Source organism: Ipomoea triloba, chromosome 5 (assembly GCF_003576645.1).
Source record: "Ipomoea triloba cultivar NCNSP0323 chromosome 5, ASM357664v1".
In the NCBI taxonomy this organism is placed as follows: domain Eukaryota; kingdom Viridiplantae; phylum Streptophyta; class Magnoliopsida; order Solanales; family Convolvulaceae; genus Ipomoea; species Ipomoea triloba.
In genome coordinates this window covers 12,368,881-12,379,312 of record NC_044920.1, presented here as the reverse complement: position 1 = coordinate 12,379,312, position 10,432 = coordinate 12,368,881, and the positions used below count along the sequence as shown (strand labels likewise).

Below are 10,432 nucleotides of genomic sequence, written 5' to 3'. Positions count from 1 at the left end.
ATAATTCCCTTACTCAACCCAACCAAAATCAACCATTCTCAAACACCTTCACCATCCAATTTAATCAATTCAAGCAGACTATACTGCCACAGTACTCACAATTAAAACAACCCAATCTCAACCAATTCAATATTGAATTTTCAAACCAAACTGCACACACTTCTATCAACAAATTATTGCCCTTTATTTTCCAACAGCAAAACACTGTATTTCCTCTCAAACAGCAGCAAAACATACATTCAAATTCAAACACATTCAAGCCATATAAACCATTCAACTCACTATCTTAGAGCATTATTAAAACCAACAGCAAGCACAATATTTAGATGAAACTCACCCACTGTTAGCATATCTCCACTGCCATTCAATAAGAGCAGTTGCTCATAGCATTTCAGAATTTCATATTAAGGTTAAATAAACATTGCAACAGCAACATTAATGCAACAATACTTCCATTCTCAATTTATTCTACTTCATAACACAAATGAATATTTAAAACTTTAATCAAACACAATACTTTACAACGCAAATATACTACTTCATATCTCAAATAAATAATCAGCACTATAACCATTAAATCCGGTACTTTGTAATGCAACTATTATACTTCATAACACAAATACTTTATAATGCAAATTCATAACTTTAATCATCAAACACAATACTTTATAATGCAAATATACTATTTCATATCACAAATAAATAATCAACACTTTAACCATCAAACACAATACTTAATAACACAAATATAATACTTAATAGCACAAATGAATATTTAAGTAGTATGTTAAAACAGTAAACTAGTAAAGCAGTAAAGTCAATTAATTACCGTATGATCTTCAATTCCACCATCACCATCATTTTCAGCTGATATATTTGCCTATAGTATCACAACAAAATCTTCTACTATAATATAGCAAAACCTTTTTAGTAATTAAAAATAGAAAAATTTTCCCGCCAAGATTGTTCGCTCCCATTCCCAGACTACACCATTTGTTCACTCTTCAGGAGACTTTTCATGTGTCTATTAAATGTTTTAACATTCAATTAATTATGATTATTAATTTTGGAATCCGCAAAACCACAAAATTTATTTATAATATTTTGCATGATCATTCTCAAGAAAAACATTAATAACACTATCTTGGTACGATAATTTAGATCAGTTTTCCAAAAAAAAATCCTTTAAGGTACATTTAGTGGAGAATACTCAGAGTCTCACAATTTAATTCCGCATGATGCCTCTTCAATCTCCAATGGTATTAATAACGAGCATTTAATTATACAGATATACAGGTTATAAAACATACTATAAATAGTGATGTAATCAGGCATTGTACTCCACAAACGAAATGCTCTCAAATTAACCCTGCGAAATCTACTGTAAAAATGTCCTCACAATATCTTCTTGCCTTTGAGGTTAGCCCTTTTCACACGAGGAGAGCAATAAGAGTCTGGTTGGTCCGAACTTATTAAATCCCTGAACTGCAATGAAGGACAACAAGCAAGAGAAGGAATGTTTTTTCCATGATGAACATGTAAGATTACTATTTATGTATGTCTGTTTATATATTTGTATCTGTATACAATCAAGTAAAATTAAAGTTTCAATATATATGCAGTTTCAAGAAAAAGTGTGATTATACCTGGTAATAATAATTATCATCACGGGCAAGCAATTATTATATAGGCTGATATATAGCAATGAGTTCATAGGCAACAATTGCAACACATACACATTACCATTAAAAAGATAAAGGATCAATTTCCATACACTGCAAGAGGACACACAATTCATAGGCAACAATTGCAACACATACACATTTTTAAGCACGTAATTTAGAACTGAGAAGGCATGTCAAACAACCATTAAAAAGATAAATGATCAATTTCCACTGCAAGAGGAAACGCACAATTCATAGGCAACAATTGCAACACATACACATTTTTAAGCACGTAATTTAGAACTGAGAAGGCATGTCAAACAACCATTAAAAAGATAAAGGATCAATTTCCATACACTACAAGAGGAAACATACAACAGTGAATAAAGTTGAGTCCAGAACATAATTCTTTAATATCATTATGTCTATTAGGGTGCATATCTTACTTGACTTATCCTTCAAAAAGGAATACGCCTTAGCATAACCCAGGAAATTAGAATTGTAAACACTTGGAATATAATTACATTGCTTATGTGCATGAATTGCAATTGAATAAAACTATACTCAGAAACTTTAAAGGAGAGGAAACACATACAGTCCAAAAAACAGCAGATGGAGCATCCCCAAATGACACCTGAGCAAGCCCAAAATCACAGAGTTTCAATTTGCAATCTGCATTAGCTAGAATGTTCTTTGGCTTTAAATCTTGATGGAGCACATTTGCTGCAAAAAGAGAAGGATGTAAAAGATTTATATTCATGTATGTAAAAAAAAAATACTTAATAGTTGTTTTTACAGTACGGATATACTGCAACCTGAATCCATATACTTTATATTCTATCCTTCTTTACTGTTAGTATTGTATGTTGAAACCTTGGAAAACATATAGTGACAATAAATATTAACCCTTCATGAATAATGAACTACTCGATATAAATGTTCTTCCATATATCACACTATCACAGTGACAAATATATTAGATTTATTATTTCACTGTAGAAAACAAATATTTTTCAATTCCAAACAATTGAGTATTGGTATAGTTTATGCATTAAATGAAATTAGAATTACTGAAACTTCAAGTTATAAACTTCAGTGTCACGAGGGATTAAGGGAATATAAACCAAAGCAGCCACAAAAGATGCTTTTAATAGTCAATCTTCAAAGCACAGAACAGATACATTACTGGAAACACAAACAAATTTTTTGACCTTAATTTTATTTTTGGGGAAAATACGTTATAATCCACTTCTTGGCAGAGTACCGTAGACAGGAACGGGGACTCACTGGATGGCGGAGTACCGTTGACAGACGGGATTACGGTTCCACGGAGATGCGGAGAAGCAGTCACCGTACAACTTAGAGGACAGAGAGCCGGAGATGGTGAGGCTGAGAGGGCTAGAATGGTGACTAGGTGAGAGGCGGGGAGCCGGAGAGAACGTAACAGACTAACAGAGCCGGGGGTGGGTGAGTGCAGCGGAAGGGAGATATAGCGAGAGTGAGAGTTGAGAGGTGAGAGCGGCGGAGAGTGTAAGAGAGAGAGTGTGAAAGAGGAAAAACCCTAAAATAACCGTTCTAAAAAAAATTACAGTCTTTTTCTTTAAATATTATATATTTGAAATTTTATATATATATATATATATATACAAATTATTTTGCTAAATATTATATTTAAATTTACTATTTCATCCAAAAATACACATTTGAAAAACTTCTATCTACTATACTAATAAGAGCCAAAGAGAGTTAAGCCTAAAATGAGTAGAAAAAATGGCTGTCAAATTATTTAATCAAATGGATGGTTCAGATGAATTATTTAATCAAATAGATTGTTAAGATAATTCAGATTAATATTATTAATAGATATTACCTAATTTAACCTTACTTTTATGATTATCCGTTAAGTTTTCCGTTAAATATTCTATTTTCTGTTAATATTCCGTTAACTTTTAACTTACCCATTAATTTCTATAAGAAAGATCTTAGGTTCGAACCTCATCTCAATCAAATTTGACATAATTAAGTTTCTCACTCTATTTACTCTTATTAAATTAAATAAATTAGTAGCTACAACACAAAATGATACATATATATTTCTTTAATTTATAATTATGTGTCTACAATACCTTTATTTGAAAAAATTATTCATTATCAAAAAATTAAATTAAATAAGAGAAATAATTTCATTAGTTATATTGTCTTTATTTTCTCCCATGCAAATATTCTTTACATTCAAATTTATCAATTGATATTCATTACATTGTCCATTATCTTATTTTTACGATATATTGTAATTAAATATCAAAGTTATAGTACAAAATAATGTTATATATTTATTTACCAAGTATTTTATTAATACTATGAAAAAAAATTTAAATAATTTGAAGCTAATTATATTAACTACTTGGGGATTGGTTGACAAAGAAAGTGCTCAAATAACCCAACAAATTGAAGCAGAATCGCTCTATTTTACTCTTATTGAATTAAATAAATTAGTAGTTACACCAAAAAATGATACATATGTATTTCTTTAATACCATGAAAAAAAATAAAAAAGAATAGTTTGAAACCAATCATATTAACTACTTGGGGGATTTGTTGACAATGAAAGTAATCTAATAACCCATTACCCAGCAAATTAAAGCGAGAAACTACCTTTTAATATCTTTGGAATATATAATATTTTAAATTTTCAAATTTTTATTAATTTATTTAATTTTTTTCTTAAACTAGGGATTTCTTTATCTACAATAACTCATTCAACAATAATGGTTAAACCAAATGAACCCCAAGCAGAGCACCTAAAGGAAAGTCCATAGCTCCTATATCATAATCTCATTGCATAACGTTGTCATCTATGCTACCAACAATAACCGAATTGCAAATAATACACTACCAACAAAAAGGAAGAGAACAAATAGTAAAGATGAAGACAATGAAAATGTTACTCAAAAGAGAATTAAGAACACTTAGAAAAATTCAAATGAAAAGTAGTATTTATTTAGACTACCATTTTTAGACCAAATATTTAAACTGTCGATTTTACAAGGTTGCAAACATTTAATTTAGTAATAATTATAATGAATTTTCTATATTATCTTGAATTCATATACTTTGAGTTAGAGATTTAAATAAAAAAATTCGACATTCAATTATCCATGTATAAACTTCTCCTATATAATATTGAATTGATATACTTTCAAATATTTATTTAAATATAAACATTGGGCATTAACCCATACGCGCAATGCGCGTATAAAACTAGTATAAATATAAATAATACAGCTCATATTTTTCTTTTTATATATAAGATTTAATAACATTGATAGTTTTTTTTTTTTTGAGATAACATTAATAGTTTTCAATAACTTAACTTATATAATTTGTATAAAGTTCAAATTATCATACTATCTCACATACAAAATCATTCACAGAGAACTATCATACATACTATTAGGTAGAATACAGGAGGATTTCATGTTTCGTTTTATGGTCAAATGTATGTAATAGTCTCAAAAGTAAATAATTCGGATTAAAAATTTTGATATGTAGGGATAATTACCATATGTAAGTACGACTAAAAATGTCGTATACAAAAAAGTTTTTTTTTTACATTATTTTTAATCTTTTGTCATCATATATCCGTGCATCGCACGGGTGCAACTATGTATTAAAGGAAATTATATGATAAAACTATGGTTGTATATATTAAAGGAAATTATGTATTTCATTCACAGTGAACACTAAATGTTAGGAAAAAAAATCAAGGCATAATAATTGAAAATTTTCATCACACAATGAAAAATATATAATTTCAGAGTTTATGTAATAATGTAATATGTACACACTAATTCAGTCAAGTTATGATATAAAAAACTGACCAAAACAGAAAAAAATGCACACGACATCATAAAATAATTTTCATCATCTGTCCAACAAAAAAAAAAACAAAAACCACTAAGAATGCTACATTTTCCCCCATACTTTTTATATGGACACATTTTCTATCGTTATAAAATTACAATTCTATAAGCTATTTAACACACAAATCTTGTCTTATACTTACTTTATATAATAGCAACTTTATGTAATATGTAGGCATTAATTCAGTCAAGTGATGATGTAAAATACGGACCAAAAAAAAAAAAAAAAACAAGGCACCTTAAATTAATTTTCATCGTTTTTCAAACAAAAAAAAATAATCTTCGCTAACTGTGTATACATATATATGTACACAAAACACAAATATACAAATAAAATGAAGTAATAAAATTTCAAATATTATATATATATATATATATATATATATATATATATATATAGTTAGAAAATAGATATTTTAGTACAAAATAACTTAGTTGTTTCTCCGAAATGGGTTATTCGCCATATTCTTTCTCAATCAAAATTTGTTCTTCGTAAGATTCTGACTCAATCAAAACTAGAAAAAATACGTACAGAGATGCATCAAAGCTCTTTTACCACAGAAAAATATGTTAGAGAACATTCATAATTCTTAAAATTTATTACTCCATTAAAAAGAAGAAAAAACATGTTTATGAAAAACTGAGACATTAGGGGCTTACGCCAGGGAGTGGGGCTGGTAATGCAGTAAGAAACATTGGGCAGCTAATCTTTGACAAGGTGTAGCTATTCATCCTGTTTAGGCGACGTCGGCGCACCTCTTTGTGATAATTGTCCGGCCATCTCTGTACATAGATCATGAGAGTGAGAGATAACCTAGCTAGGAGATGAGCGAACAGAAAATTGTATAGTTATTTGGGTTGTTGGTGGGTTATAGGGCAATCGTTATACCCTGCACCACGGTGTACATAGCAATGTGCACCACGTACGTAAACGACGTCGTTTCGATGTTAGTGGACTCGGACGCGAATGACTCCAGGGAATTCATTATCTATAATACACATAATCATTATCTAGAATACACAAAACATTTGCCTATAATACACAGAATGTTTGCCCAGAATACACAGAATATTGACACAAAATACACAGATCTTAGTGGACGCGGACGCGAATAACTCCAGTGAATTCATTATCTATAATACACATAATCATTATCTAGAATACACAGAACGTTTGCCTACAATACACATAATGTTTGTCCAGAATACACAGAATATTGACACAAAATACACAGAACTCATCCTCCTAACATTCGAATGCACAAACACATCACAACCTGTGTTAATAACATGAATACACAGAATATTGACACAAAATACACAGAACTCATCCTCCTAAACATCCGAATGCACAAACACATCACAACATGTGTTACTAACATGAATACACAGAACAGTTGTCTATAATACACAGAACGGTTGCCTAGAATACACAGAATGATTGTCTGGAATACACAAGTATTAACATAAATACAGAGATCGGCCGAAACGGGAAACGTGATTTCAAAAAAACGAACGATTAATTTACAATGTTCAAAATGGTGTCGTTTACATACGTGGTGCACAGTATAATTTGCCAGTTATAGGGGCGGTGGGCCAGGTCAAAATATTTGACTGCAATTGTTATGGTCTATTAAATGGGCCTTATTCAACAAATTTATCAGACTTGGGCTCAGGTTTATTAGTTAGCATTATAGTATATATATGTACGTAGATACAAATACACACACACACACACTTTCCAGGACAATTTAGTGGTATTTATTTGCTTTCAATAATTGTTGTGTATGTTTTTTTTTATAATACACAAATAACAAAATAGGATACAGATGTTTGTGTTTTATTTGCCTCATACTTTTTTTGAAAAACTATTTGCCTCATACTTATTCATACATAACTTCTTGAATATTTCTATATATAATGTTTTTTTTATCTGTCTCATACTTATTTATGTTTGAAACAATGCAGGAACTAAGGTGTTGGTCCCTAAGATGACATCGGATATAAATTGTAATGAAGATGTCCTTTTTAGTCTTTTTACATTTATCAGCTTATCAAAAAGCTAATTTTACCAAACACCTTTAAGCATAACAGCTAGCTTAACAGCTCTTCAGATTTCAGCTTTGAGCTTATAGCTTTTCAGTTTTCAGCTATTTTTCAGCTTTCAGCTACCTTTTTAGCTAGGTTTGCCAAACATAGCCTTAATGTCGTAATATGTAATGACAATTAACAAAAGTAAATGACAAACACTATCACACATTGACTTACTTTTAAAGAAACCCGTTTTTGTTCATGGTTAATTGTACGTTGTTGCTTCTAGAGTGAGCAATCTAGACGATTTGAAAATTTTAATTTGTAGCAACTCGAACACCATTAGTACGTCAACCACTAACGTGTTTTACCATGAGACGTTTAATAATGTGTAATATTTTATTATTTACAATATAGAATGACAATTAATTTTTTTAAACCATTAAATTGTTATCATGTCTTCTTTTTTTTTTTTTTTTGCTCTTCAAATACCTTTAACATAATTGACGTCTAATAAATAATTTATTTTGATTAATTATAACGCTACAAAGAAATTTTTAATACTTGTCCGTGCATCGCACGGGACAATACTAGTTAATATATAAACTTAGATTATTGAAGTAGTAAAGTAGTAAAGACAATTAATTACCATTTGATCATCATTTTCTTCATCCGGTATCAATAGATCAAACAAAGGCATTGCCTCAGATAACTTCTTCATAGCCAAGAAGTTTTCAACCACATGATCTACATATTCTAAAACTTTAGAATCTCCAAAAAACAGTTGGCTATCTTGTGAAAGTTGACATTGTGTGAAGCTCTCAGGTGCTTTCCCCTTCATTTGTTCCTTTAGTTTCATAACCCTCTCCATATGCACACTTGTGATAACTGACATATCCCTTTTCAATAGGAGAAAGGCCTCATGCATTTCCTTTAAAAAGAAACAAAATAATGTAATACTTAGCTTTATTAGAAAACCATAATACTTTAATAAAAAAAATATAATACTTATGTAACCAATAAACAGAACATAAACTAATACTTACGTCTTTCGCCAGTTTGTGTATCTCATTGTTATCAAGTTCACCTTTAGCGATTGTGAACTTGATAACTCTTGAAGCTTCATTGATTTCATCACAACTTCTACTACTTGATCTCTCTCTAAGAACCTCATCCTCAAATTCAGTAGCAACCTTACTACTACTAATAGGATAAGTAGAATTATCCAACTCCCCTTGCCCAAAATTTCCAGCAGATATTTCCTCAATCATCCTTTGCTTTAACTTTTCATGTGTCCAATGTTGGATCAAAGGATGACTGGATGGTTGAGCTATCCCCCGCCATTTTAGTCTATGAAAATATAGAATTTGCAGCAGTAGAACACATCCACTAACATTCTTTTGTGTAGTAGACTTATTGTATTTTGACACCGCTTTGCATAGTTTATCTAAAACATATTGGCTCCAATCAAAGTAGCCAATCTCTCCAACATTAACTAAAGATTTCACAGCAGTAAAGTCTACTTTGCTATTAGCAGTAAGTGTAAGGAAATTTGATAAACAATACAAAACAAATGCCCTTTTGAAGTCATCACCACCACAGGATAGCCTACCCTTAATCAATTCTTCAAGCTTTAAACTGGATGTGTTGTTCTCAAGTCCATACTGCTCCTTCAATTCAGCCATAAACTCCGCTGTTTCATTATGTTTTAATTTCAAGACTGGGGTAGACTCATACCTTGGAAACTGAAAAATATCCGCAACATCATTCGGTGTAATAACGAAACTATTGGTAGAATTAATAGTTAGCATACGGCTAGAACCATTAAAATTCTCCACCAACCACTTCAAGAGTATGGAACAACCTACTTTTGTAACTTTCATTCTTAACAGCCCCCCAAATTCTATTGATTCAACATCAGCTTTTTGCAAATCTGAAAAAGATGAGACCATATCACATAAACCTTTTGGTCGACAGTGTTGGATGAAATCGTCAGGCCTACAATAACAATGTTACTCATGAGTCAAAATCTAATTAGTACTTATAGAATTAAAATGGAAGATAACACTAAACAATCATAACGTAATAGTTCTAATTAAAAAATATAACACTTGTCATAAAAAAAAAAGTACCTTTGAATTACATTTTTGCCCCGTTTCCTCTTGTTGCTTTTTTCTTCCATAATAAAAAAATCTAATACCCAGTCCGCAACATTAAATATATAATTAGCACTTTAGTGATCAAACACAATACTTAATAGCCTAAATCTATTACTTAAAAGCACAAATGAATAGTCAACACTTAAACTGATAATTAGACTGTACAAGAATTTAAGGTACAACCCTTTAGAATTATTGAACTCCAAGGTAAGTGGAGGAAAAGTATGATTATCGTTCTGAATTACTTTCACAAGGAAAGAAGGTACTAAAAGATGCTTTACAGAGTTGGACAATAATTTAGTTGGTCTGTGAAGATAAATGATATTGTTAGATTCACAATTTCTTCCATGAAAAACATGCATGTCATTCCCTGCATTTCCGTTGGCATAGTCCATATGCTTTATGTTAAATAATTGCAATGAGTAGTGATATGAATGAGGGATGGGGTGATCAGTTCCTGTAACCACCCTTGTCAGATGACAATTTAAGAAAAATCAGTAATTTAATGTAACAATTTAGCAATTAAGAGTGAGTCCAACACTCAGTATTTTGTACTTAACATCTATGAGAGAGGGGAAAACACTACAGTGGTTAAAAAACAAAACATAAAATGGACTGCATTGCATGGTTACTTAAGGTATATGGTTCAGAACTC

The 10,432-nt window shown here is 30.5% G+C and overlaps 1 long non-coding RNA gene across 1 annotated transcript; it reads right to left on the bottom strand.

The window, feature by feature from the left end:
- Nucleotides 1-1,150: 1,150 nt before the first annotated feature.
- Nucleotides 1,151-3,176, bottom strand: LOC116021111. The gene is made up of 2 exons (XR_004098915.1): nucleotides 2,952-3,176; nucleotides 1,151-2,387 (listed from the first exon to the last, which is right to left on the bottom strand). It is a non-coding gene; the product is annotated as an uncharacterized LOC116021111 (long non-coding RNA).
- Nucleotides 3,177-10,432: the final 7,256 nt, after the last annotated feature.